This window comes from Anomaloglossus baeobatrachus, chromosome 7 (genome assembly GCF_048569485.1).
Source record: "Anomaloglossus baeobatrachus isolate aAnoBae1 chromosome 7, aAnoBae1.hap1, whole genome shotgun sequence".
In the NCBI taxonomy this organism is placed as follows: Eukaryota; Metazoa; Chordata; class Amphibia; order Anura; family Aromobatidae; genus Anomaloglossus; species Anomaloglossus baeobatrachus.
Genome location: NC_134359.1, coordinates 199,641,326 through 199,669,294, shown reverse-complemented (window position 1 = coordinate 199,669,294; position 27,969 = coordinate 199,641,326). Strand labels below are relative to the sequence as shown.

The following is a 27,969-nucleotide window of genomic DNA, read 5'->3' as shown; positions in this document are numbered from 1 at the left end:
TTACTTTTGTGGATTTGGATTTTTGCCATCCTCTTCCTGCTTCGACCCATTGACTTCCATGGGAATGGACCACCTATATGGACGTACTGCAAAGAATCCGTCCCATGCGAATATGGACTATTTTGTTTATTGTCACATCTCTTGTATATTGGCATAAAAAGTTTTTATGTATTTACCCCTTTCACACATCTGTGACTCGGTTGTGTCGGATGTGCGCATGCCTGGTTTCGTCGCCTCCTCCCACCCCCGCCGCGGCGTCTTATGGGCCTGCATGTGCGTCCTGGTTGCTGTAGCGACTGGACGCCCACGTGGGCACTGACGCCGACGGTGGGTGTGTGTGATGGGCGATGCAGCCACGCATGCGCCGTATACTGAAGACACATTGGTCGCAAGCGCCGGTCATGTGACCGGGGATATGCCCATAAAAGGGCCCTGCCGTCATATTATGCCATCATCCATGATTAAGCAAATAGTATAGCGATAGCGAAACGTACGTCGGATGCTTTAGGGGGTTTCCTTTGCCTACCGCCTGCCTGTTCCAGTGCCTCTCCTGACTGGTAATTATAGACCCTATGGTTTCTCTCCCTCCCTCCTGCTGGGACTCACTGTTCGCCACTGGGCTGATCTGATTGTTAGGAGGTCATTTTGGGGAGTTGGTAACCTCAGACCTCTGGTCTTTCTCCCTCCCTCCTGCTGGGATTTATTGTCCACCTTTGGGCTGACCTTATTGGCAGGAGGTTATTTTGGGTGCATTTCAATTGGGACATTGTCAGCACTGGCACAGGCTTCCTTCACCTCCCCTTACATGTCATTTCATGTTTGCAGCTTTTATTGCATGTCAGATATTTGTATACTGTTTTGTCATTAATTTTAATAGTATGATAAATAAAGCTGTTTTTATCTTTTTTGCAAATCACTCCTTTCTCCTTGGTCTTTGGATGTACACAAGATGGACTCACAGGAGTTATTTTATTTCCTTCACAATCCTCCCAGTCCAATCATGTGCATGCAAATGAATTGAAATTAAAGTGACATTGTGCAAAACCGTTGTCCTCCCATAATTGCACTCTTGCCCTAGAGCTATTACTCTTTAGAAAGTGGCTAGGTGCAGAAATGACAATCTCAGATTACAGAAAACACTGATATGTGATCAGGGAGGAAAAAACAGTGCTCAAAAGTGCAAATAGTGCAATCAATGGCAGCAGTGGGATCTATGCTCACCGTCCACCCCACTGACTGCCAATGATACAGATGTCACCTTACAAGTAACGGGGGGGGGGGCGACTCACAAAGCACCACACAATACCCCTTAGGTAACACCAATGACTCAACGTCCTCCTTCCCGACGCATTTCCTCAATAGTGATTCATCAGGGGAAATGGTGGATGTACTATCAGAGGCATGTTGAGCTGAAAATGAGAAACCAAGTGATAGCTTGGAAGGTGTGAGACTTATAAAACATATTGTACCACCCACTGCGTTAATCATTCCACACCTGTTAATCAGGTGGGCTAGTTCGTGTAGCACAATTTTACGCCTGCGGTACACCTCAATTGCTAGGGGTGGGACTAATGTCATGACGATTAGAAGGTGTCCACTTCCGCATAACATGCGAGTGGAGGCGTTCCACCCGGTCATGTGACTAAAGTATAGTGCGCGTCATTGTCACGTGACCCCACGCGTCGCTCACCACAAAGCGGTGGGGTCTCCGCCGCCTATCTCACAGTAGTGTGACGTACAGCGCGTGTCACACAAAGTGGGCGGGACCCACATCGCAATGTCCGCGCATGATGCTTGTATGGGTAGGGGCGTTGCGTGTGGTTACATGACCAACACGTGATAACGCGTCATCTTCACAAGTCTTCAGGCATAATAGCCTCATAGCAACTAGCGCCACTCTCCGCCCCATAACAGACTCAGTATCACTGGACGTTGCTAGTATACATATATCCGGACATGTGGTATTCAGCGCGACCACGTGACTCAGGGCTCCATACTATCAGCGCTCAGCGCTATTGTTATATTAGTAACAGGAGTCTGACCCATATGTTTAATAGGTATGCTCACCAAAGGTGACAACCTAATATGCGGTAAGTCACAAATATGGAAACATTTACACGGTCTCACAACCTAGTCGGAGACTGAGTAATAGGACGGGAATTATCCGTCTAACCAACTGTTCCGTTAGGGGAACAGGATATTTTGTTGGCATTAATGGCAGGATCTGACAGAGATTGGTGCCAGAAGCGGGCATTCAAAAGCAAGGGACCATATCTCATACAGTAAATTTGGTCCATCAAACAATAAGGCAATGAGGCTGGGATCTGGTGGTCTTTTGGAGGAATTGAGGGGGCGGGCCCTTACTGTCCCTCTCTCCACCCTGAGATCTTCCCCTTCCTAACCGCGGAGGTTGGCACCCTAACGTCACATCATGGCGCCCCCACTCAAACGTCGTCTCTCCCTGGGAAACCCTATGTCACCCTATTAAAGAAAAACACCCATAGGTAAGGGTTTCATTCAAACCTGAAGGCGCCTGAGTCTTAAGGGCAAAGATCCAATAGGACTCCCTCTGCAGAAGGCGCTTATCCCAATCTCCACCTCGGACGGGAGGCGTAATGGATTCAATACCCATAAAGGTCAAGCCCCTCGTACTTCCTCCATGTTCAGAATTAACGTGTCTTGAGAGGGGAGTATCCTTTTTGTTTATGATGTCGCGTAGGTGTTCCCCCACTCTGCGTCTCAGTTCGCGTTTAGTTTTCCCGACATACTCAATGGAACAGGAACATGTAGCTTAACTCCAATGGTGCGGCAATTAATAAATTACCTAAGTGGAAACGTTTTTCCTGTATTGGTACTCACAAAATTTTTGCCGGTAAGTATTACAGGGCAGGCCACACACCCACTACATCTAAAGGACCCCGTGGTTTTTGAAGTAAGCCAGGTGACGGTTTTTGGTGGATCAAAATGACTGTGTACTAGTCTGTCTTGCAAAGATCTATTCTAGCGGTAAGTGCAGTGGGGGTAGTTGCCAACCAGATCACCAATATCAGAGTCCATTTGGAGGATAGACCAGTATTTTTTGAGGATCTTGAATAGAGCATGAGGCCCATTACTAAAGGTTGTAATGAACCGAAACTGTTCGTTTTTTTGGGGAGAAGGAATCAGTAAACTGTTCTGTCCCTTTTACTTGCATCATGATAGGCCTCCCTCAAGATGTTATCAGGGTATCCTCTTTCTCTGAAGCGTCTCCGCAGGTCAGCTGATTGTTCCCTGAAGTCCCTTGTCGTTCAGGTATGTAACAAATTCTCCGAAACTTTGTGCATCGCTCTTCCATATCACGAAAACATCGTCGATGTATCTCCACCAAAAAATAATGTTATCTCTACCTGGTGGGCCCCTCTCACTGAAGACGCACGTCTCTTCCCACCAGCCTTGCACTCCCCTCACCAGAACCGCGAAAGGCACAGCACAGAAGCCAGGAACGTTAATTGAGGCTTGGTTGGGCCAGGGTGTTTGCCTCAATGAGCCCCTGCAGCAGTCGGACTGCTCGGATCTGGGGTTGCTGTGGCTCGAGGCTCTCCGGACCAGGGGGCTTGCGGCCACTCGAAAATGAAAGGGGGTTATTTAAAGGGGATAAGTGTTCGTGACGCCACCCATAGTTCGCGGTAAGGGGAATACCGCCGCTGCCGATGGGAGTACCCGGGGGAGATGGAGTGGGACAGCCAGATGACATTCCCTCCACGGGTAGGGGAGGCCCCGGGACTCTGAATGGTGGAGGTGTAGGGAAGCGTGGTGCAGGCTATGCGGGCAGGCAGGGCTCAGGGAGAGCAGTGTACTCACTCAGGCCGTGTGGATGTTGATGCGACCATTAAGTAGACTCTGACACAGGAGTAAACCAAGTGTCTGGGTGCTGCTGCCACTGTGGGGAGCTCGTCCGGGAATCCGTCCCTATTGGTATTGCTGGCGGTCTGAAGCCTGCCTCCATGCACTAGACGTTTCTGGGTGACCCCTCAGCCTGAAGCTGTCGGGGTCCTGCTCCCTATACTTAAATAGAGGAGCTGTGCTCTCGATGGCTGACACTTGGGATTTCAGTGGGCCGCATAAGCTGGAAAGCCCTATCCCCCTCGTTGTGTTGGTGCCTTCTATCTCTGAGCTCTTGGGGAAAGTTCATAAAGAGACTATCCTCCACAAGTTAATTATCAGGTTGCGTGAAGCTATTCCCTGATCTAAGGTCCAGTACCCTGTCATGCTCGGTACCGGTCCGGTTACTAGATTTTCCGGTGTCGACCGTTCTCCAAAACTAAGCCTGGGCACCATTCTCCAACACCCTGCGAACGGGTCTCCGACTTCTCCGGTGCCAGACCACCGTCTGCAACCCAACCAAAGTTTCCCTAGGAGCTCCAGCTCCCTCAGCTTCTCACTCTCTGAGGGCTACTCTGTTCTGACTATGTCCCTCCCACCAGTCTGCCTGACCCCTAGGCGGTGGCCCTTTTCCAGCTAGACCACCCACTGGTGTGCCTGAAAGGGTGTGGTGTGAGGTGTGGCTAGGACCTGAATGCTGATGGAAGCAATACCAATAGTTAGGATCCGAGAACCATGGAGGGTGAGTTCTGCAAAATAAGAGAAAGGAGTGCAGTTCCCTGTAACACCCTGATTAGGTCAGGGACAACACACTACCACCCGCCGATATTTCCCTAGCAATGTCCCGAGCCCGCTCCCGGCTCCTAAAAAGCCACCCGTTTCACCTGGGCTTGCGGTTCTCATGGTTTGGTCCCTGAGACTTCCAGGCAGCGCTCCCCTCCTTCTCTGTGTCAGACAGCCAGGTTCTTGCTACCGCTTCACCTTTTCAAGTATGGAAGTGTGTCACCCCCGTGGAAGCAGCCGAGCTGCTTGGATCCGGGTTCACTGTGGCTCAAGGGTCTCCGGACCCGGCGGTCGTGCGGCCACTCAAATGAAAGGGGGATATTTACAGGGGAGTTGGTATATAGTTCGTGACGCCACCCGTGGTGTGCGGTAAGTTGGGGAATACCGCCGGTGCCGCTGGGAGTACCCGGGGTGATGAAGTAGGGCATCAAGGTGTAGCAACCCTCCACGGGTAGGGGAATGCCCTGGGACTCGGTGTAGGGGGTTTCGTGGGGTGCAGGGGTCACTCTCATACTCACTCAGTCCAAAACTAGACACTGACAACCGGGTAAACCAAGTCTCTGGGTACTGTTGCTGCTGAGGGGAGCTCAATAGTCCCCAATAGTGCTGTCTTGTGATCCGTGACCTGCCTCCTGGCATTTAGTTTGACTTCAACTTGATGGCCCGGTAGCATGGAACTAGCCGGGCCCCGCTCCCTACTATGGCTAAGTGTGGGAGCTTACTCTCAGGGCTCACACTTGGGATTTTCTGGATCGTTTTGGATTTGCAAAGTCCTAGCCCCATCGTTGCGCTAATGCCCCAATTCTGGAGCGGGTGGAGACAGATCATAAAGGCTCCGTTCTCCTCAGGTAAATTATCGTGTTGCCTGAAGCTACTCCCCGACCTAGGGTCCATGTACCCCGCCGTGCCTTCGGTCATGGACCGGTGATAGTGCTAGGCTGCCGGCTGTCCTCCTCGACAGGTCCAAGCACCTCGCCACAATCCCCTGCGACTAGGGGTCCGACTCCTATTGCCTATGATTAAGGAGTTTTTTCTCTGAAACGCATAAGGCGTGGAAAGGCATATGGAGAGATTTTGTTGATCCATTAACATTTTTTTAATGTGACCTAATAAACTTCAAGATTTTTAAAGACAACGGTGCTGGATTTGTTTCCCTCCCTGTTCTTCCTTCTAATGATTATGTCAGCTGTGGATGCCAACCACGGATACCGTGCACAAACCCAAATGGGATTCTATGCAGAGGAGTGGTGAGCTGGAACTTGTTTTTTGTTACTTTTGCCATATAAGGGCTTGTGTTTTTTTTGGAGGACGAGTTGTACTTTTAAATGAAACCATAAGTTTTACCATATAGTGTACTGGAAAGGCAAAAAAATTTCCAAGTGTTTTAGGGTATTTTATTAACCGTGTTCACTATATGGTAAAACTAATGTTTCAGTGTGATGCCTCAGGTCAGTGCGAGTTCATGGATACCAAACATGTATAGGTTTATTTTATTATTTTAGGGTTAAAAAAAAATCAGAAGTTTGTCTAAAAAAAGTGGTGCACTTTCTGCACTATTTTCTGCCACCCTTAGCGTTCTCATTTTTTGGGATATGGGGCTCATCGATGGCTTATTTTTTGCGTCTCAAGTTGACGTCTGAATTGGTACAATATTTAAGCAGATGTTACTTTTTGATCGCGTATTAATGCATTTTGTTGACATTTGCGACGACCAAAAATTTAAATTTTTTTTGTCACTACGCCATTTACCGATCAGATTAATTGATTTTATATTTTCATAAATTGGGCATTTCTAAACGTGGTGATAACCAATATGTGTATTTTTTTATTTTTGTAACCCTTTAAGTTATAATGGGCCAAATGGGTGCTGATTTGAACGTTTTAGTTTTGTTTTATTTTTTAAAACTTTTTTTTTAATTTTACTAGCCCCCCTAGGGGTTTGTAAGGATCAGCAATCTGTTCGCTCATTCATTTTTCCTGATCAGAGCATCATCGCTCTGATCAGGAGAAATCCTCCATTCTTGTTACAGCTGCCGCTCTGCCAGCTGTAAGAGGAACTATGTCATGATAGCAACAGGAGTCAACACATGACAACCATTGGATCCCCGTGATCACGTCACGATGCCTCCGATGGTGGCAGGGAAGTGCGCGTTCCCTGCTGTGACTCTTTAAATCACGCGGTCACGTTTTGACAAAGGGATTTAAGGGGTTAACAGGCAAGAGTCGATCGTGGATCCACCTGCGCCTGCAAAGCACACACGTCTGGTATTCAAATCAGGGATAACCACCGGCTCACCGCAGCAGCCGGTTATGAGCACACCTTTATGATTTAGAACGTACCGTTACGTTCTTGGTCATGAAGGGGTTAACCTCTGCAGCAATGTGTCTATTTTGAAAAGACAAACTCTGGATATGACGCTGAGCACGTGCACTCAACTTCTTTGGTCGAGCATGACGAGGCCTGTTCTGAGTGGAACCTGTCTTGTTAAACCGCTGTATGGTCTTTTCCACTCTCCTGCAGCTCAGTTTCAGATTGTTGACAATATTCTTATAACATAGGCCAGGGGTCTCAAACACGCGGCCCGCGGGCCGCATGCGGTCCCTGAGGCTGTTTGTTGCGGCCCGCAGACCCCGTGACAAATCGCGGCTCTATGCTGAGGGTCGGCGCCGGCAGGAACTTTACTGCATTTGAATCCATCTGCAGTGTCGCGCAAGGAGCTGTCAGTTCTATCCCAGTTGCTGCTGCTGTCTGCCAATCAGATGCAAGGAGGTGACGTCATACAGCGACGTCACTTCTTTGCATCTGATTGGCAGGCAGCAGCCATTGGTCCAGACACAGCTCCTCTGCGCTGCACCGCAAATGGATTCAAATGCAGTGAAGTTCCTGCCGGCACCGACCCTCAGCACAGAGCCGCGATCATCACGGGCCGCGACAAGCAGGTAAGGTACGTGCTCAAGTTCAGGACCCGCTGCGTGCTGGACACAGCGCGTCTTGATCGGCGGGGCCGCAAGTCTACTCCTTAGGAGACCGCAGCTGCCCGTGCCTGCGATCAGGGGTTCGGGCCGCTGCGGTCTCCTCGCTGTGCTCTGCCTAGGGAGGACGCTTCAGACGCCGCAGCATAAATTCACATGCTGCGGCCTCTGGAAGCCACACCGCAGTTCCGTTTTCACTGCGGGCCGTACACGCACAGTGGGCATGGGATTTTTAGAAATCCCATGCCCACTGTGCTTTTACCATACATAGCAGGGTTTTGGACGCATCGGAAGCATGCTGCATCCAAAACTCTGCAAGTACTGATCGTGGGCACACAGGGAACGGAGGAAAGGTGAGGAGATTTTTTTTTTTGTTTGCGTATTACTAAAGGATGGGCAGAATACTACAGGGATGGCCACAATACTACAAGGGTGGGCAGAATACTACAGGGATGGCCACAATACTACATGGATGGGCAGAATACTACAGGGATGGGCAGAATATTACAGGGATGGCCACAATACTACAAGGGTGGGCAGAATACTACAGGGATGGCCACAATACTACAGGGATGGCCACAATACTACAGGGATGGCCACAATACTACAGGGATGGCCACAATACTACAGGGATGGCCACAATACTACAGGGATGGGCTGAATACTACAGGGATGGCCACAATACTACAGGGATGGCCACAATACTACAGGGATGGGCAGAATACTACAGGGATGGCCACAATACTACAGGGATGGCCACAATACTACAGGGATGGGCTGAATTCTACAGGGATGGGCAGAATACTACAGGGATGGGCAGAATACTACAGGGATGGCCACAATACTACAGGGATGGCCACAATACTACAGGGATGGCCACAATACTACAGGGATGGGCAGAATACTACAGGGATGGGCAGAATACTACAGGGATGGGCAGAATACTACAGGGATGCCCACAATACTACAGGGATGGCCACAATACTACAGGGATGGCCACAATACTACAGGGATGGCCACAATACTACAGGGATGGGCTGAATACTACAGGGATGGCCACAATACTACAGGGATGGGCTGAATACTACAGGGATGGCCACAATACTACGGGAATTGGCAGAATACTACAGAGCACAATACTACAAGGATGAGCACAATACTACAAGGATTGGAACAATATTACTGGGCACAATACTACAGGGCACAAGGATGGGCACTATACTACTAGGCACAATACCACAAGGATGGTCACCTTACTACAGGGCACACGGATGGGCACATTACTACAAGATTTTGGCTAAGATTACTATATGGTGCTGCTAATTGTAAAACAATTACAAGAAGGTGATAAAATGTAAAAAAAAAATAAAAATCCTAAAGCATGACTTTTTTTATTTACATTAAAAATGCTTTTCTGTATATAAACTTAACAAAAAAAGTGCACGTTTGTTATAATAAACAAGCGAAAAATGTTTACAAAAGTGATCCAAGATGTATAGAAAAAAAACATGGATTCATTAAAAATGTTCACTTTGTCCTGCAAATAATGCGGCCCCCCTCATTTTTTTTTCTATATGCGGCCCATACACCCAGCTGAGTTTGAGACCCCTGACATAGGCCAACAATACTTTTATACACTTTCATTATATAGACCAACAATGCTTTTTTTCAGACCCTCAAAGAATTCTTTGCTATGAGGTGCTATGTTGAACTTCCAGTGTACCAGTATGAGAGAGGGTGTTGAGTGATATGAAATTTAACACATCTGCTCCCCATTCACACCAGAGACCTTGTAACTAAAGATAAGCCAACCCAGGGTTTGGTGTTTGTACCAAACACAGACTTTACAAAAAAAAAACTCTTTGGATTCGGAGTTTGGGTGCTTTATGTATGCACACCACTCACATGGACATCGCTGTGCTCGGGTACACTTGGTGCTCAGCCTAGTGCGAGTCACTTGTAGTGTTTGAACGGCTCGCACTGGGGGTAACAACAACGTGATCAAATGTAGTGTGCACTCAAAAAAAAATAAAAACATGTAAAAAAAAAAAAAAAAAAAACCCTGCCCATCTGCTATGGAAGTGATCTGTTTAAGGCTGGCTGCATGTGGGTGGAGCGCTTCTGTTTGTATCTGTAACGTATTGGAGGCACCTGAGGAAGGGGACTCACCGTCCCAGAAACAGGTTGTGATTAAAGAGTCAATACCAAATCTGTATGGAGCAAGTTATCTGACGCGCCCAGGCACCGCACTTTTTTTGTTTTCCATTTGACAAGCTGTACAAAGACTACTTTATCAAAGTGTCATATCTGCAGCGTTGTCTCATGAAAAGTAAGAATAAAATGAGAGTATTTACAAAAATGTGAGGGGTTTATTCGCTTTTGTAATATACTGTATATATATATATATATATATATATATATATATATATATATATATATACATACATGCATATATAAGCCCCCAGCAGACCAGAAGCTCACTTTCAGTTTTGGCTTGAACGGTGAAGATAGCGGCTCTCACCGCAGAAACGCATTGTCCGTAATGGATTTGTCCTGCATGTCCTCTGCTCTGTTATATTTTTAATTTTTTCTACGAAGAAATTTACAAGTTTTATGCCGCCTGGATTTCCCGATTCTTTGCTGGATCTCTTCTATATATATATATATATTTATTTATTTATATGTATGTATACAGTTGTGCTCAAAAGTTTACATATCCCGCCAGATTTTTTGCTTTCTTCACCTTTTTTTCTGAGAATATGAATTACAATAAAAAAAATTTCCACTCACGGTTAGTGGTTCGGTGAAGCCATTTATTGTCAAACTACTGTTTTCTCTTTCAAAATCATAATGAAAACCAAAAACATCCAAATGACCCTGATTTGAAAAGTTCACATACCCCAGTTCTTAATACCGTGTATTGCCCCCTCTAATATCAATGACAGCTGGAAGTTTTTTTGTGGTAGTTGTGGATGAAGCTCTTTATTTTTTCAGATGGTAAAGATGCCCATTCTTCTTGGCAAGAAGCCGCCAGTTACTGTAAATTCCGGGGCTTTCTTGCATGAACTGCATGCTTGAGTTCTCCCCAGAGTTGCTCAATGATAATTAAGGTCAGGAGACTGAGATGGGCACTCCAGAACCTTCACTTTGTTCTGCTGTATCCAATGACTGGTTGACTTGGCCTTGTGTTTTGGATAGTTATCATGTTGAAACATCCAAGTTTGTCCCATGCACAGCTTCCAGGCTGATGAGTGCAAATTTGCCTCCAGTATTTGCTGATAACGTGCTGCATTCATCTTTCCTTCAACTGTGACCAAGTTTCCTGTGCCTTTGTGGCTCACACATCCCCACATCATCAGCAATCCACCTCCGTGCTTTACAGTAGGAATAGTGTTCCTTTCATCACAGGCCTTGCTGACACATCTCCAAATGTAACGTTTATGGTTGTGACCAAAAAGTTCGATTTTGGTCTCATCACTCCAAATTAACTTGTTCCAGAAGTTTGGAGGCTTGTCACTGTGCTATTTGCCATATTGTAGGCGAGATACTTTGCATTTGCGTATTAATGGCTTTCTGCTGGCGACTCGACCATGCAGTTCATTTTTCTTCAAGTGCCTCCTTATTGTGTATCTTGAAACAGCCACACCGCTAGTTTTCAGTGAGTCCTGTATTTTAGCTGATGCTATATGTGAATTTTTCTTTGCATCCCGAACAATTTTCCTGACAGTTGTGGCCGAAATTTTTGTTGGTCTACCTGATCGTGGTTTGGTTTTTACAGAGCCCCTGATTTTCCATTTGTTAATCAGAGTTTGAACACTGCTGACTGCCCAATTCCAGCCTTGCTGAAGCATCCTCAGATCATCACCAATCCTCCACCAAATTTCACAGTGGGTACAAGACACTGTGGCTTGTTCGCCTCTCCAAGTCTCCGTCTAACCATTAGACGACCAGGTGTTGGGCCAAGCTGAAAATTAAACTCATCAGAGAAGATTACCTTACTCTAATCCTCTATGGTCCAATCTTTATGGTCTTTGGCAAACTTCAGCCTGGCTCTCCTTTGCTTCTCATTGATGAAAGGCTTTTTCTAGCTTTACATGACTTGAGCCCTGCCTCTAGGAGCCTGTTACGAACTGTTCTTGCCGTGCACTTCACCCCAGCTGCCATTTGCCATTCCTTTTGTAGGTCATTGTCATGGCCAGCCCAATCTCCAGACCTGACCCCCATTGAAAACCTCTGGAATGTAATCAAGAGGAAGATGGATAGTCACAAGCCATCAAAAGAAGAACTGCTTACATTTTTGCACCAGGAGTGGCATAAGGTCACCCAAAGGCAGTGTGAAACACTAGTGGAAAGCAGCAAAGACGCGTGAAAGCCGTGATTAAAAATCATGGTTATTCCACAAAATATTGATTTATGAACTCTTCCTGCGTTAAAACATTATTGGTTGTTTATAAATGATTATGAACTTGCTTTCTTTGCATTATTTGAGGTCTGAAAGCAATGCATTTTTTTTTGTTATTCTGACCATTTCTCATTTTCTGAAAATAAATACAAAATGTATTGCTTGGCAATTTGGAGACATGTTGTCAGTAGTATATAGAATAAAAGAACAATTTACATTTTACTCAAAAATATACCTATAAAGAAAAACAATCAAAGAAAATGAAAATTTTGCAGTGGTCTCTTAATGTTTGCCAGAGCTGTGTGTGTGTGTGTATATATATTATATATATATATATATATATATATATATATATATATATATATATATATATATATATATATATATGTATATATATATATATATATGTATATATATATATATATGTATATATATACACACACACAAATTATATATATATATATAATATATATATATACACACATACATATATATATATATATATATATATATATATATATATATTGTGAGACTGTGACCGGGGTTATCTATGACGGCCGGTATGTCTCGCCCCGGTTGTGCTCACTCCATGATAGAAAGTAAATCCACTATAGGGTTAATGCTGTTTCCCTACAGGCTGAAGGAAGGGTTAAATAGAATCAGGAACAAGGGCAGGTGTGCCGGGTGTGGGGTAGTGAACACAACTCCCTGAGTTCTCTGCTTGAGAGGCACATGTATTTTGTTATGGACTTTTTGTTTGGACATTAAAACCGTGTGCTGTGAACCTTAATGCCTGGATCCCGTGTCTTCTGCTGCGCAGCCGACCGTGCTACCTCACATATGGTGGAGAATCGGCGGGCATGACAGCCGGTGAGGTGTAGCTTCCATCCCTGGTGACCCAGTAGCACATGTCCTGGATTCGAGCGGCTATACTACAGCCCAAACCCGGTGACGCCATGGAGGACATACTAAAGCAGCTGGCTCAGGCTACTGCACAGCAACAACAGATGAATACACACCTGATCCGGACGTTGGATCATCAGCAGCAACAGCACCAGCAATCCTTGCAAATGCAGGAAAAAAAACTCCAAGAACAGATGGATCAGGCCAATGCACGTCAGCAGCAATCCTTGCAATTGCAGGAAAAAAGGCACCAAGAACAGATGGTTCTCCTGGCCAAGTCGATCCGTGCCGGACCGGCAGCAACAACCCCGGGACCGGGTGACGACAGCAGCGTCCGGAAAGCGGTGAGACAAGCGTTGCAAAAGATGACCCCGGGTGATGATGTGGAAGCGTTCCTGGCGGTGTTTGAGCGGGTGGCCGAGCGGGAAAAGCTGCCGACCCCGCAGTGGGCTGAGGTATTGTCGCCCTATCTGACGGGGGAACCCCAAAAAGCGTACCTGGACCTCTGTACCGAGGACGCCATTGACTATGTGACCCTGAAAGCCGAAATACTGGCTCGGTTGGGGGTGAATACCTATGTACGGGCTCAGCGGGTAAATCAGTGGTTCTTTGAGGAAGCCAAACCCGTACGCTCCCAGGCCTATGACTTGTTGCATCTTGTAAAAAAGTGGTTGCAGCCTGACACTCTGAGCCCGGCGCAAATGGTGGAAAGGGTAGTAGTGGATCGTTTTGTGCGCACTTTACCCGTCACCGTTCAACGGTGGGTAGGACAGGGTGACCCGAGTACCCTGGACCAGTTAGTGTCCCTGGTAGAGCGGCATGTGGCTACGCAGGACTTGATACGGGACACTGAGACTTTGCGTACCGCCCGTCGGTCCGGCCCCTCCAAGCCTAGGGCCAAGGACCCACCGCTGACAACGGTGCAGGAGTCCCCTACCGTCCCGTCTGAGGCCGCGGCCGCCGTTCCTGAGGTCCGGAAGGTTCTGTACCATAAACGACAACCCGTCAAGGGGGTTTCCGTCCCCATTAGATGTTGGCGGTGCCAGCGGGTGGGACATATGGAAGCCCAGTGTCCACTCACCACGGAGCCCATGGATTGTGGGGTTACCCGGCGGGGTTCAATGTATGCTCAGGTGATGTGTACCGCTGACCTGGTCTCCCCAGAGACGGAGCCCCACTTGTGCCAAATACAGGTGAATGGATGTCCGGTTACAGGATTGTTGGATTCCGGAAGCTTAGTGACCCTTGTGCGATCCACCTTGAGGGCTAAAGTAAAGGCCACAGGACGCACCGTGGGGGTGGTTTGCATACATGGGGACCGCCGCGACTATCCCACGGGGATTGTCACCATCACAGCACCTTGCGGTCAGTTGCAACATGAGGTGGGACTTCTTAACACTCTTCCTTATGACGTGATCCTAGGAAGGGATCTGCCCTATTTTTGGACTTTATGGAGGGGACCCACTAAGTCCCCTCAGATATTGGTCGGTCCGGGACCTGAGCCCTACATTCCTGAATCCGGGACACCTGCCGTAGGGGTCACCATGATAGGGACAGAGTGTGAACCCGATAGGTCACCCCTAGAGGTATTGGCAGGAGAGGCTGAGACGGTCGAGCCCATCCCGGAGTTGGAGGCATCCCCGGATACGTTTGGGACAGCCCAACTCCAGGACCCTACGTTAATACCAGGGCTGTGGAGTCGGAGTCGGAGTCGTGGAGTCGGAGTCGGAGTCGGAGCTCATTTTGGTGGAGTCGGAGTCGGAGTCGGAGTCGGTATAAAATGCACCGACTCCGACTCCTAAAATATATAATAAATTGGGGACAGGAGTGCAATGCAGAATGTGCTGAATATTTTACTAAATAACAACATTTAGTATAATGCTTATATTTAAGTGAAAAATTTATTGTAGTACAATGTGAACATCAGACATTTAATTGTTTTTATGATACAATAATCAAGATATTTGGATAGAACATAAAATATTTATTGGAATACAACTTTAGAACACAAAAAAACTAATAAATTGTAAATATGTAATATATATAATATATATATATATATATATACAGTGTATATACACACACACAAGATATATATGTAATCTACTGTATATTACATAGTGTATTACATATTTACAATTTATTACAGTTTTTTGTGTTCTAAAGTTGTATTCCAATAAATATATTTTATGTTCTATCCAAATATCTTGATTATTGTATCATAAAAATTATTAAATGTCTGATGTTCACATACACATATTCATGTACTACAATAAATTTTTCACCTAACTATAAGCAATATATGTAGGAGTCGGAGCCGGAGTCGGAGTCGGTGCAAGAGAATTTGAGGAGTCGGAGTCGGAGTCGGAGTCGAAGGTTTGGCTTACCGACTCCACAGCCCTGGTTAATACATGCCCGGAGTCGGGTGACAGTAGTTGACGGGGTGGCACAGCTGCCCGGTGCCCAGGTAAGGTACCCCCATTTCGCTCTTAAGCAGGATTTACTCTACCGGGTAGATGAAATACGGGGCGTGGGGGTAGAACAGTTGGTGGTGCCCCAGCCGCATCGCCGGCGGGTCCTCGACTTGGCTCATAAACACCTGATGAGTGGCCACCTAGGGGTCAAGAAAACGCAGGAGCGAATATTGCAAAGGTTCTATTGGCCCGGGGTCTTTGGGGAGGTAAAACGGTTCTGCGAAACCTGCCCGGAGTGTCAGCTTACCGCACCCCTGACCCATTTTCGCAGTCCGTTGGTACCGTTACCCATTATAGAAGTCCCTTTTGAACGGATAGGGATGGATCTGGTGGGGCCCCTCGTAAAGTCCGCTCGAGGGCACCAACACATCCTAGTGATCGTTGACTATGCCACCCGGTATCCCGAGGCGATACCTCTCAGACATACTGCAGCAAAGCTTATAGCTCAGGAGTTGTTTGCTGTGTTCTGCCGGGTGGGGTTGCCCAAGGAGATCCTTACGGATCAGGGGACCCCATTCATGTCTAAAGTGACCAAAGAGCTATGCCGGCTACTCCAGATCAAGCAGTTGCGTACGTCTGTGTATCATCCTCAAACGGATGGTTTAGTGGAGCGATTCAATAAAACCCTGAAAACCATGCTAAGAAGGGTGATTTCAAAAGACGGGAAAGACTGGGATATGATGCTTCCCTATTTGATGTTTGCCATACGAGAGGTGCCACAGGCATCCACGGGGTTTTCGCCTTTTGAATTGTTATACGGGCGACATCCCCGGGGATTGTTGGACCTGGCAAAGGAAACATGGGAACAAGAGCCCACCCCCCATAAAAGTGTGATCGAACACATTTTAGGTATGCAGAACCGCATAAGCGCGGTCATGCCAATTGTGAAGGAGCATTTACAGGAGGCTCAGGCCGCGCAAAGCGGCCGCTACAATAGACAAGCCACCGTGCGGACCTTTAGACCCGGGGATCGGGTGTTGGTATTAATCCCCACGGCGGAGAGTAAATTCCTGGCTCAGTGGCAAGGCCCCTACGAGATAAAGGAAAGAGTCGGGGTGGTTAACTATAAAGTATTGCAGCCCGGTAGGCGGAAACCTGAACAAATATACCATGTCAACCTATTAAAACCCTGGCAGGAACGGGAAAGCCTGATGGCTGTTTTTTCCCCACCTCCCTCCTCTTCGGGTCGTGCACATCCGGCTCCAGCGACCTCTGGAGAGGACGAACCGGAAGTAAGGATTGGAGAAGCCCTCATCAAGCAACAGAGGCGAGAGGCCAGACGGTTGGTTCAGCAGAACCCCGATGTCTTCTCTGAGCTGCCCGGTAGGACCAGTCTGATACGACATGATATTGTCACCGAGCCCCACCTGAAGGTACGCCTGAAGTCATACCGGGTACCGGAGGCTCGACGACAAGCCATATCGGAGGAAGTAAAGACAATGTTACGCCTGGGGGTCATCGAAAAATCCCGAAGTGAATGGGCTAGTCCGATTGTCCTAATACCAAAACCCGATGGCTCCTTAAGGTTCTGCAATGACTTTAGGAGATGGATATTTCGTTCAAAGTTCGATCTCTACCCCATGCCCCGGGTGGATGAGCTGATTGATAGGCTGGGACAGGCGCGATACTTCACCACGCTCGACCTGACCAAGGGGTACTGGCAGGTGCCACTGACGGAGTCCGCCAAGGAGAAAACCGCTTTTGTTACGCCGGAGGGTCTCTTCCACTATGTTGTCTTGCCTTTTGGGTTACATGGCGCTCCGGCCACGTTCCAGAGGTTGATGGACTTAGTGCTGGAACCCCACCAGGCGTATGCATCAGCGTACCTGGATGACATCATTATTTACAGCTCCGATTGGCAGACTCACTTGGAACAGGTACAAGCGGTGGTGGACGCGCTTCGAACAGCCGGATTGACAGCCAATCCCAAGAAATGTGCATTGGGACTCACGGAAGCCCGCTACTTGGGCTACGTGATAGGCCAAGGAGTGATTAAGCCCCAAATTAACAAGGTTGAGGCGATCCAGAAGTGGCCTAGACCCCTGACCACGAAGCAGGTTAGGGCCTTCCTGGGTATCGTGGGGTACTACAGGAGGTTTGTAAAAGATTTTGCGGGACTATCAGCCCCCTTGACGGACCTTCTCAAAGGCAAGAAGTCCGTCATGGTGCGCTGGACTCCGCAGGCCGAGGACTCCTTCCGGGCCCTGAAGGAGGTCCTGTGCGGACAGCCCGTTCTGGTCAACCCTGATTTCCGGAAGGAGTTCATAGTACAGACTGACGCCTCGGAGGTCGGCCTGGGGGCAGTGCTGTCTCAGGTGGTCCAGGGGGAGGAACACCCCGTCACCTTCTTAAGTAGGAAGCTCACCCCTCCCGAGCGGAATTATAGCGTAGTGGAGAAGGAGTGCCTGGCGATTAAGTGGGCCTTGGAGTCCCTACGCTATTACCTGCTGGGACGTCAGTTTCGCTTGGTGACGGATCACTCTCCACTGGTCTGGATGAGGTCCGCCAAGGAACGGAATGCCCGGGTTACCCGGTGGTTCCTTTCTCTGCAGAACTTCCGGTTTACGGTTGAACACCGGGCCGGTGGGTTGCAGGGCAACGCCGATGCCTTGTCCCGCGGCCCGTGTTTGATGGCTGGAGTTCAACCCCGCACGCTTGAACTGAGGGGGGGTATGTGAGACTGTGACCGGGGTTATCTATGACGGCCGGTATGTCTCGCCCCGGTTGTGCTCACTCCATGATAGAAAGTAAATCCACTATAGGGTTAATGCTGTTTCCCTACAGGCTGAAGGAAGGGTTAAATAGAATCAGGAACAAGGGCAGATGTGCCGGGTGTGGGGGAGTGAACACAACTCCCTGAGTTCTCTGCTGGAGAGGCACATGTATATTGTTATGGACTTTTTGTTTGGACATTAAAACCGTGTGCTGTGAACCTTAATGCCTGGATCCCGTGTCTTCTGCTGCGCAGCCGACCGTGCTACCTCACAATATACACACACACACACATACACATATATATATATATATATATATATATATATATATATATATATACACATAAATATATATATATACATAAATATATATATATATATATATATACATATATATATATATACATATATATATTGTGACGACCTGGGCCCTGAACGTCTTGGGGCACATGTCTGGCAGCGGGATCAAGACTAGAGTTGAGCGCGGTTCGTGGTTCTCCAGTTCGCGGCTCGAGTGATTTTTGGGCTGTTCGAGATCGAACTAGAACTCGAGCTTTTTGCTAAAAGCTCGATAGTTCTAGATACGTTCGAGAACGGTTCTAGCAGCAAAAAGCAGGGCTTTTTACAGCTACAGTGAGCAGGAGCCATCGCTGGCAGCCTGCCACAAGCTGGTAACCAAGATAAACATCGGGTATCCAAGCAAAGCGCTTTGGTTAGTAACCCGATGTTTATCTTAGTTACGTGCAGGAAGCCCACACTTTCCCGCTCAGCTCGCTCCACCCCCTCCTGCCCGCGGCATGTACACATACATACACATACACAAACACACACACACACACATCCACCCCCCCCCCCCGCCCGCCCGCCCGCCCGCCCGCTCGCTCGCTCGGCTTACCTGCGGTGATGAAGTCCCGCCATCCCGACCTCAGCGCTGTCACTGTCCTCCATGGCCGCCGCTTGTCACATCACCTATCGCTTCCGACCCGAGACTGACACTGGCGGTGACGTCACGGACCTCTCGCGATACTTGATGTGAAGGCGCCGGTCATTGACCTCAGTGACAGGGGCTGTCAGTGTGCTGGAGATCAGCGCAGGTAATGTACCTCACTGACAGCAGCACTTGTCACCCCCCTGCAGTGACCTGGGCTGACCCATTGATGTTAGCTCAGGTCACTGCACTGCTCTCCCAGCCAATGGGGAACATCCTGCTCTTCATTGACTGGGACAGTGTGCATCGTCATGGCAACCCCTTGGATTTCACCAGACCTGGATTTGTTTTTCAATCTAATAAATTGGTTAAAGAGGGAATGTTTTGGGGAGTGTTTTTTCAAATAAAAATGTGTTTGTCGTGTATTTTTTTTTTATTACTGACTGGGTTGGTGATGTCGGGTATCTGATAGACGCCTGACCTCACCAACCCCAGGGCTTGATGCCAGGTGACATTACACATCTGGTATTAACCCCAAATATTACCCCGTTTGCCACCGCACCAGGGCACGGGATGAGCTGGGGCGAAGCACCAGGATTGGCGCATCTAATGGATGCGCCACTTCTGGGGCGGCTGCGGCCTGCTATTTTTAGGCTGGGGAGATTCCAATAACCATGGACCTCCCTAGTCTGAGAATATCAGGCCCCAGCTGTCTGCTTTACCTTGGCTGGTGATCCAATTTTGGGGGACCCCTACGTGTTTTTTTTTTTTAATTATTTATTTAATTTAAAATAACAGCGTGGGGTGCCCTCAGTTTTGGATTACCAGCCAAGGTGAGGTTGCCAGCTGTGGTCTGCAGGCTGCAGCCGTCTGCTTTACCCTAGCTGGCTACAAAACTAGGGGGAACCCTATGTCATTTTTTTTTTCATTTTTTTGGCTAAATACAAAGCTAAGCACCCCTTAGTGCCACATGAAAGGTACCAAAGGGTGTTCCACTTTTTCTCCATTTTTTTCTCCACTTTCTCTCCACTTTTTCTCCACTTTTTCTCCTCTTATTCTCCACTTTTTCTCCACTTTTTCTCCACTTTTTCTCCTCTTATTCTCCACTTTTTCTCCACTTTTTCTCCACTTTTTCTCCATTTTTTTCTCCACTTTCTCCACGTTTTCTCCACTTTTTTCTCCACTTTTTCTCCTCTTAATCTCCACTTTTTCTCCATTTTTTTCTCCACTTTCTCCACTTTTTCTCCACTTTTTTCTCCACTTTTTCTCCTCTTAATCTCCACTTTTTCTCCACTTTTTCTCCACTTTTTTCTCCACTTTTTTCTCCACTTTTTCTCCTCTTATGCTCCACTTTTTCTCCACTTTTTCTCCACTTTTTCTCCACTTTTTCTCCACTTTTTCTCCACTTTTTCTCCACTTTTTCTCCTCTTAATCTCCACTTTTTCTCCTCTTATGCTCCACTTTTTCTCCACTTTTTCTCCACTTTTTCTCCACGTTTTCTCCACTTTTTTCTCCACTTTTTCTCCTCTTATGCTCCACTTTTTCTCCACTTTTTCTCCACGTTTTCTCCACGTTTTCTCCACTTTTTTCTCCACTTTTTCTCCTCTTATGCTCCACTTTTTCTCCACTTTTTCTCCACTTTTTCTCCTCTTAATCTCCACTTTTTCTCCACTTTTTCTCCACTTTTTCTCCACTTTTACTCCACTTTTTCTCCACTTTTTTCTCCACTTTTTCTCCACTTTTTCTCCTCTTAATCTCCACTTTTTCTCCACTTTTTCTCCACTTTTTCTCCACTTTTTCTCCACTTTTTCTCCTCTTATGCTCCACTTTTTCTCCACTTTTTCTCCACTTTTTCTCCTCTTATGCTCCACTTTTTCTCCACTTTTTCTCCACTTTTTCTCCTCTTATGCTCCACTTTTTCTCCACTTTTTCTCCACTTTTTTCTCCACTTTTTCTCCTCTTATGCTCCACTTTTTCTCCACTTTTTCTCCACTTTTTCTCCACTTTTTCTCCACTTTTTCTCCTCTTATGCTCCACTTTTTCTCCACTTTTTCTCCACTTTTTCTCCATTTTTTTCTCCACTTATTCTCCACTTTTTCTCCTCTTATTCTCCACTTTTTCTCCACTTTTTCTCCACTTTTTCTCCTCTTATTCTCCACTTTTTCTCCACTTTTTCTCCACTTTTTCTCCATTTTTTTCTCCACTTTCTCCACTTTTTCTCCACTTTTTTCTCCACTTTTTCTCCTCTTATGCTCCACTTTTTCTCCACTTTTTCTCCACTTTTTCTCCACTTTTTCTCCACTTATGCTCCACTTATGCTCCACTTTTTCTCCACTTATGCTCCACTTTTTCTCCACTTTTTCTCCACTTTTTTCTCCACTTTTTCTCCTCTTAATCTCCACTTTTTCTCCACTTTTTCTCCACTTTTTCTCCTCTTAATCTCCACTTTTTCTCCACTTTTTCTCCACTTTTTCTCCACTTTTTCTCCACTTTTTCTCCACTTTTTTCTCCACTTTTTCTCCACTTTTTCTCCTCTTATGTTCCACTTATTCTCCACTTTTTCTCCACTTTTTCTCTACTTTTTCTATGGTCGGTCTACCCATTAGCTCTGCCATGCATAGTGTAGCTCTACACCTACTGCACATGTTACTTTATGATTGACATCTCTTTCGTACCAGAGCTGTCTAAGTCTACTCTGACCCCATATTTGTCATTACTATATTGTCCTTGTACTGTATTATGACATTTGTATCATGTGTTTCATTTCTTGCTGTGTTGCAATTTTTTTGCTGCATCCCAATTGTACCTCTACATTGTTCGAGTTTATGTTATTGTTCTCTCACTCTTATGTGATACTGATTATTGTCATTTTTCATGATTACATGCAGATAAGTCCAATCTGACGAAGGCTCAGGCCGAAACGTCATTTGTAACTTGTTTTGGACAAAAACATATATGCTTATGAAAAAAAAATTTTCTTAATACGGACCAATAAAGAGTGATTTTGCATTACTATCCGTTGTGACTTACTGACTTAGTCTGGGAGATATAGAGTGCCGAGGTTACTCACTAATTTTATCTATTATTACCTCTGAGCACCTATATACCAGTGAGCAGAGCTTCCTCTACAGTAGTTCTCCTGATTAGGCATGCCCTTACCTCATGAGCAGGGCATTGCAGCTTTGGTAGCAACCATTACGACATGGACTCTGCTGCTGTGGACCCGGGGAGAGTGAGTGCAGATTCATTGCACCCACACTCCTCACATGAAGGGTCCGCACTCCTAGAAAATGGGGGATACGTTCCCTGAGTGTCTCCCCCCCATATTCTAGACGGTCCAGAGTCGTCGTGGGTCCCCTTTATTTTTTTTCTTACAATAAATTGGTGAAAGAGGAAATGTTTTGGGGACTGTTTTTTCAAATAAATTTCTTTTGTCGATTTTTTTTGTTTTTGTTAGTACTGACAGTTTATGATGTTGGGTATCTAATAGACGCCATGACATCACAAACTGCTGGGCTTGATCTCAGGTGACTTTACAGCTAGTATCAACCCGATTTATTACCCCGTTTGCCACTGCACCAGGGCACGGGATGAGCTGGGGTGAAGCGCCAGGATTGGCGCATCTAGTGGATGCGCCACGTCTGGGGTGCCTGCGGCCTGCTATTTTTAGGCTGTGAAGGCCCAATAACTATGGACCTTCCCACCCTGAGAATACCAGACCACAGCTGTCCGCTTTACCTTGGCTGGTGATCCAATTTGGGGGGTCCCCTACTTTTATTGTGTAATTATTAATATTTATAAAATAATTATAAAAAAGAGCCTGAGGGGACCTCCACATTGGATCCCCAACCACGGTAAAGCTGCCAGCTGTGGTTTTCAGGCTACAGCCGTCTGCTTTACCCTAGCTGGCTATCAAAAATGGGGGGACCCAACGTAATTTTTTTTTTTTAACTATTTTTTAAATAGAAAAAATTAATGGGCTTCCCTGTATTTTGATTGCCAACCAAGGTAACGGCAGGCAGATGGGGGTGGCAACCCATAGCTGTCTGCTTTATCTGCGCTGAGAATCAAAAATACCGCGGAGCGCTACGTCATTTTTTTAAAGATTTATTTTTACAGCACTGTGATGTCCAGCAATCAAAATGCAGGGAAGCCCATTTTATTTTTAGTTATTTAAATAAATAATTAAAAAAAATATATGTTAGCTCCCACTGCATTTTTTGTATTGCTAGCTAAGGGTAATCCAAGCAGCTACTGGCTGCTAACCCCCACTGCTTGGTGTTACCTTCACTGGCAATGGAAAATCCAGGGAAGCATTTTTTTTTTTTTTTGCCAAAAAGCTACAAAAAAAGGACGTGAGCTTCGCCATATTTTTGTATGCTAGCCAGGTATAGCAGGCAGGTGCTGGAAGAGTTGGATACAGCGCCAGAAGATGGCGCTTCTATGAAAATGCCATTTTCTGAGGTGGCTGCAGACTGCAATTCGCAGCAGTGGGGCCCAGAAAGCTCAGGCCAACCGGTGGTGCGGATTCCAATCCCAGCTGCCTAGTTGTACCTGGCTGGACACAAAAATGGGGCAAAGCCTACGTCATTTGTTTTCTAATTATTTCATGAAATTCATGAAATAATAAAAAAAGGGCTTCCCTTTATTTTTGGTTCCCAGCCGGGTACAAATAGGCAACTGGGGGTTGGGGGCAGCCGTACCTGCCTGCTGTACCTGGCTAGCATACAAAAATATGGCGAAGCCACATAATTTTTTCAGGGGGCAAAAAACTTCTGCATACAGTCCTGGATGGAGTATGCTGAGCCTTGTAGTTCTGCAGCTGCTGTCTGTCTGTATGGAGAAGAGCAGACAGCAGCTGCAGAACTACAAGGCTCAGCATACTCCATCCAGGACTGCATGCAGAAGTTTTTTGCCCACCAAAAAAATGACGTGGGCTTCGCCATATTTTTGTATGCTAGCCAGGTACAGCTGGCAGCCACGGGCTGCCTCCAACCCCCAGTTGCCTATTTGTACCCGGCTGGGAACCAAAAATATAGGGAAGCCCGTTTTTTTTAATTATTTCACTTATTTCATGAAATAATTAAAAAACAAATGACGTGGGCTTCGCCCTATTTTTGTGTCCAGCCGGGTACAACTAGGCAGCTGGGGATTGGAATCCGCAGCACAGGTTAGCCCGAGGTTTGTGGGCGCCTCTGCTGCGGATTTCAGTCCGCAGCCGTCCCAGAAAATGGCGCTCTCATAGAAGCGCCATCATCTGGCGCTGTATCCAACTCTTCCAACAGCCCTGGAGCCGGGTGGCTTGTTGGGTAATCATGAGTTAATACTGGCTTTGTTTTACCAGCCAGTATTAAGCCAGAGATTCTTAATGTCAGGCACGTTTGACCCGGCCATTAAGAATCTCCAATAAAGGGTTAAAAAAAGACACCACACAGAGAAAAAATACTTTAATAGAAATAAATACACAGACACATTAGAGACTCCATCTTTATTACCCCTGTCAGCCCTCCACGATCCTGCTCTTCTGTCTTCTTTCTTTCTAGTGTAGTAGTAGTGACGATTGTAGTGAGGGGCATCACTTGGGGCTGGGGAACCTCCATCCTAACTACAATGCTCACTACAATCGGGAAGCAGCATGCAGCCTTCACTCCGTGAGTGATCACTGCTGGCTGCTAGCGGTAACAGCGGTAACGCTGACAGACGCGTTACCATAGCAACGGTGCTCCCGGAGCCGCGGTTAGCGGTGACGTCACCGCTAACTGCGTTGCTATGGCAACGGTGATCTCCGTTAATGACCGGCTGTGTCAGCCGGTCCCTAACGGAACGGGGAGTCGACCGTGTGCTAGAGCATGTCGCCGGTACACGGCGATACACATATGTGCACCGTGTACCGGAGAGATGCACTCGCAGGTCCTACATGACGTGTCATAGTCATGTGACCAGTCTGTAGCCAATGAGATAATAGCCACGTGACTGGTCACATGGCTATTTTGACGTCACGATAGGTCCTGCTTCTCTGCTGGCAGTGCAGGTCACCGGGAGGATTCAGCGATCATCGGATGGAATAGCGGCAGGAGACAGAGTGCAGAAGGGATCGCGAGGACCGGTAAGTGTTATGGCAATGTTTATTAACTGTTTGTGTACATTTATAATGCATTTTTATGTGTTTGTGATTGCCTCCCATTATAGCCTATTGGTTCTAGTTCGGTTCGTCGAACGTTCGACGAACCGAACTCGAACGGGACCCCCGTTCGGCGAACCGGCCTCGAGCCGAACCGGGACCGGTTCGCTCATCTCTAATCAAGACACACACAAGCACTTTGTCACTTAAACAATCTCGGTGATTTATTCACATCCTCATAAACCACGCAGTGTAATGGGCCACAGCCACTTTCCCGCAGGACAATGTCTCACTGTCTGTTTAAACTGCCGATTGTTCATACAGTTCATCCTCTGGCATCAGCCAGTAAAGTCCACCTTTGTGGGGTGTTACCTGCCAGTAGGTTTGCAGGCTGTCAGTCTGCCTCCATCCAGTCCAGGGAGACTCTCACACTGGGCTCAACATCCCGGCCCTTGTACACGTTCCAATTCCTCAAAGCCTCAGTGGATACTGCAGCTCCCTGACATTTCAGGGCCCTCACTAGCTCTGTATGCACAGGATCTCCTGCACATGTGCTCCAACCAAGATGGCTCCCACCAGCACACAGAGATCATGTGACAAACGACAGCTCCATTAAATCCCATGAGACACACCTACGTATGGGAGGTATGTGGATGGTCAGTCCCGCCCATCACTTCTGACCATCCCATGAACCCAGCCCTGAATGTGTACAACAATCCTCATGGAACTACAAGTCCCAGAGAAACATTCCAGGTTCAGATCGCAGAGGATTTCCCCCTCTGTGACACATACCGGCCATCTACCACATTGCATCCTTACATATCCCCCCCCTCTGTTCCAACTTGTAGGGTGGAACACTCGACAACCTACAGGGACCCTGAGACAGGGCATTAGGGAAACCATACCCTACCAGTCGAATGGGCCCTCTACGAAAACTTTGAGTTTCCGCTCTTGACCGACCATCTGCCACTGTCAACAAACCCTCCTCAGTGAACCCTCTTCTCAGACACGTCCGCCGGTCCGACATATCGTTCCATAACTGTCTCCAACGGTCAGTGAGGTAGTGAGACACGCCATCAGTCAAAACTACCGTGCGGCCTGACTCTGCGCTAACCAGTCCACTAGAGGGGCTATTGTCCAGGTACCTCACAACCGAGCCGACAGGAGATCTCCCATAACTAGACCCTGCACACTCTCTGTTTGCCAATCTACTATGGCCTCTTCTCTCAAGACGTCTTAGGTCACCTTTCCATCTCCGTCTTTTCCCACCACCACTTTTGGCTATGGACCAGTCACTCCCTCCGTCTTTTCTTTTAGATTTTGTCTTAGAGGGCTTGGACCCTTCAGAGTCTGTGCCATAGCCTGATTTATACGTAGGTCTTCTATGACCTTGGCTCCTTTCCCTACAGGACCTACTTTCCTTGCCAGTGAAGGCAACACATTCATCAGGTGGACCACACTTCTTCTCTGGGCCCTGGCCCGAAAGCGGTCGTGACCTCAAACTCACTTGACAAAGTTTCTCTGCAATCTTCTGTCTTTCAAGATCCATTTGCTTTAGTTCTTCCAGGTATCCCAGGCGGTATTCTAGGAGAACTCGTACATTTTCAACACACTCCTTTGTTCCCGCCATGACACATGGAACCATACCAACTTCACAGGGTAACCTGGCTTTATGATAAACCTTAAGTCTTACTCTCGTCACACCGGATGTATCAACCATCTCCTGCATGACTTTTCCATTTCTGCCAATCAGTTTCTTGACAAGTTCTCTGGGCACTTGTGTGACCTCTTCCACAAAGTCCAACAGCCTTCGAGCTGTTTTCACTGCTTCTTCAGTTTTCCCATAGATTTGGAATGTTCCACTGTGTTCTTCTAATTCAATCGCTGTAATACCTGGAACCTTCCTAGCTTGCTGATTGTTACTTTTCAGCGCTCTTAATGCGAGCCCAATTAATGATTTCTTCACCACCACAACTTCCTGAAATTCTGCAGTGAGCTGTTTCATACACTCAAAGCGCCTGGTGTCTTCTTCCATCTGTGCCGAGATGAGCCATTTCGTGCGAAGACACTGCAGGTGCATGTCACTCAGGATAGCCACCCGCTTCTTTGTGACATTACTTGCAGAGCACACCACCAACCGACAAGTCTCTGGGGCAAAGTACACTTCACAGGCCCCTACGGCCTTCTTAAACTTCTCATGCATTGACTTATGGGCACAGGCTTCTCTTAGGTCTTCGGGCACATCTACCATGCACTTAAAGAATGGACAGGTTTCTTTACCTTCAAGGATATTAGACCATTCCTTTGGTCTCTTGTATCTATCTTTTTCTCTCATCAACAGCTCCACCTCTTGAGTTACACACTCCTTCGGTTCAGCTCCAGCCTCAGAGCCTTTGGGTTTGCTACTCTTCTTAACCAAGACAATCTCTATGTCTTCCATCTTGATCTTACCAGGCAGGTCACTCAGGCTCTCAGTTCCTGATGAGACCTCTGGTCCAGACTTCACCTCCTCAGAGGCTTTTTTCACTTCTACACCACAAGCTGTCTCTTGGGTCTTCACTGCATTACCGTCAACTTCCTTGCGGGTCTCTGCAGTGTCACCTTCAGTCTTCTTTTTTTCTGCCAGGGTGTCACACGCTTCAGCGTGCTACTCTGTTCCTCTTAGAACTTTGGCACCATTTTCACCCTTCATTACCCCAACACTGGGTAATTTACCGGTCAGCTCACCATGACCTCTATGGATTTGTACTTCACCAACACTCTCCAGGATTCCTTGTCCTGTATTATCCTCTAGGATTTCACCTCCTACA

General features: G+C 47.1%; 1 pseudogene; it reads right to left on the bottom strand.

Annotated features, from left to right (window-relative positions):
* On the bottom strand, nucleotides 1-27,494 carry LOC142246656 (RNA-binding protein FXR1 pseudogene; annotated as a pseudogene).
* Nucleotides 27,495-27,969: the final 475 nt, after the last annotated feature.